Source organism: Montipora capricornis, chromosome 11 (assembly GCF_036669925.1).
Source record: "Montipora capricornis isolate CH-2021 chromosome 11, ASM3666992v2, whole genome shotgun sequence".
In the NCBI taxonomy this organism is placed as follows: Eukaryota; Metazoa; Cnidaria; class Anthozoa; order Scleractinia; family Acroporidae; genus Montipora; species Montipora capricornis.
Genome location: NC_090893.1, coordinates 23,019,618 through 23,022,117, shown reverse-complemented (window position 1 = coordinate 23,022,117; position 2,500 = coordinate 23,019,618). Strand labels below are relative to the sequence as shown.

Genomic DNA, 2,500 nt, shown 5'->3' with positions numbered 1-2,500 from the left:
TCGTCGCCGTTGCTGTCGTACGGCAACCGGAGGTGAGCTTTCCGAATGCCAGGACAATGGTGTCTGCCAGAGTTTTAATAATATTTAATCGACTCTAGTGAAGACAAGTTAAAAGGGAAAACAGCTCACTTTCCGTCAATTGCGAGCTCTGTCTGCCATATCTTTTTCAGATGTTCACTCCAAGCAGTTTAGAACGACAATTTTCTGCTAAACCCTCAAGTTGTGCAGATAAGAATTGAATACGCACTACATTGAAAAATCTTGAAATACATTCAACAAATTTTCCAAAATATGTAATTACAAGAATTAAAAGAACCCAGAGAAAAGCTATTCATAATCACACAGGTTTAATGAAGGTGCAAAATTGTGCACCATCATCTTGACTCTCTCTTTGCTCTTTCCAATCCGCTGCAGTGTCTTCAATTAACGAGCACCTCTCCTTTTCTTCGTTGTATCTGATTTCCAGTTCCTGGAATCGGTTCTGGCAGTCTTCTTCCTTCACCTTGATACCATCAAGCTGACTTTGTAGACGGTTGATCTTCTCTTTCAATTCTCCTTTATCCATTTCCAGTTTCTTCATCAATTTCTTCTCGTCCAGAAGTTGTTCCGTCACCCCTTCCATATTGCTGAGAATACTCTCAGCCTCATCTGAAAAAATAAGCAAAGACATCAATTGATAATTTAACTTACGGGCACTTAACGTGGACAGAAAATTGTAAACAGACATTTTCCAGGGGCACTCAACGGCAATTTTCGGAAAATATCTGTTCGGAAGACTATTTGAGATCTAGAATTTTCGGAACATTTTTTGTAAAATTTCTTGCTTGCCTGCCTTTCCTAGGATTTTCGAACATCTGAAAAAATGGTATAATTGCCCACTTTTAACGGATTCTCACCCTAAATACCCCATATAGGTCACCTAGAATTTTCGGGAGCCTTTTTTCTGGCTGAAATTTTCGAAAAGGTAAGCTTTGATCCCTATAGTTTTCGGATCACTAGACTTTCAGCTGAGAAATCCGAACAGATAAAAAAATTTTAGGGGATAAAAATATGCCTATATCTACCGTTTAAATACCTAAATACGTTTATAAACAATGCTATGTTTAAGTGGCTTTGAACTATCTTCTCGTTGGGTGCCCCTGATTTTCCCTATAAAAATCAAATGTTAGTACACTCATCCAGGAGATCTGCTGTTACCACTTCCATCAGGAGCTCATTAAGCAGAGCCTCTATCTCCCATTCTTGGCACAGGAATCAACCCTTTTCCGAGTACATTTATTTATAGGATACCCTGCGAGCAGAGGCCCTTCGATCTTCCTAGATAAGTCGGGAAGAGGAAGGGACCTCTGCCAGCCGGCTCGACATTTCGTGTTGAGCATGCGTTAAAAATTCAAACGTAACGTATTCGGGAGTCAGTCACGCCTGACTAGTAACTGCAAAACCACAAAACCAAAACAAACAGTAACGGATATTTTCGAACAACTCTGGCAAATACACGACAACCAAGGAATCATTTCCTAAGATAGTTCAAGTTTTTAAATTGCCATTTTAATTTTTACTGAAAAAATTAATAGGTTTCTCAATCCCTAGGGAGATTCAGCATGCTCACTGAACACTATAAAAACCAATCTCCCTAATTGGGAAATTCAGCACGCCCTCTGTTGTAAAAGCCCATAAAAACAAAGCTATCTTAGTGTCAAGAGAAATGCCATACATGAACTTTCCTTTGGAAAATCCTGTTCTGAAAAATAAATCTATTTGGAAAAGGTTTGACTCAGGAATTAGTAGAGACAGAGATTCCCCTTGATTAGCTCCTGCTTCCATATAATTAAGAATACTTTCCGCCTTGTATGAAATTAAATTGTCTAATTTCACCCTGACCATAGATACAGCCAGAAGCTTTCAATATCTCCACATATACATGTAATTAGTCGTTGACTTTATTTTTACTTTTACTATTATTATCCTATTGATCAGGGCCCGGTTGTTCGAAAGCCGATTAACTTAATCCAGGATTAGCGTAAATTTTTGTCTCATGTTTTCAACTTCTTGGTGAAAGTTTCTTTTGCTTATTTCTGTTTTTCAAGATTGACTTCTTCTAATTTAAAGTTTTGCCGAATATCAGCGTTGAACAGTATTTGGAAGTAGAGGAATAAACTACTTAGTTAATATATTAATCTGGGATTAGCATTAATCGGCTTTTGAACAACCGGGCCCAGAAGTAATACTTCTGAAGGAGGGTGGGGGGTTAGGGTTAGGGTTAGGAGGGGAAGACATGCCCCTTCAACCAAGACAATGGTGTGTCCTTGGAATTTAGGGTATCAAATTGATTGTTAACAAATACATTATTGCTACTTTTACAGGGAACTAAAATAAAGGATTAAATAATGGATCCAATTAAATGAAAATTTGAAACGCTACACCAATTGATTGGAAGGTATGTACATGTACGTCCTGTTAAGGTAGCAAGAGAGGAAGCAGCACTCTCCTCAGCAGGAAG

General features: G+C 38.2%; 1 pseudogene; it reads right to left on the bottom strand.

The window, feature by feature from the left end:
- Positions 1-327: 327 nt before the first annotated feature.
- LOC138023220 (rho GTPase-activating protein gacZ-like) overlaps positions 328-2,500 on the bottom strand; it is a 21,817-nt pseudogene continuing 19,644 nt past the window's right edge.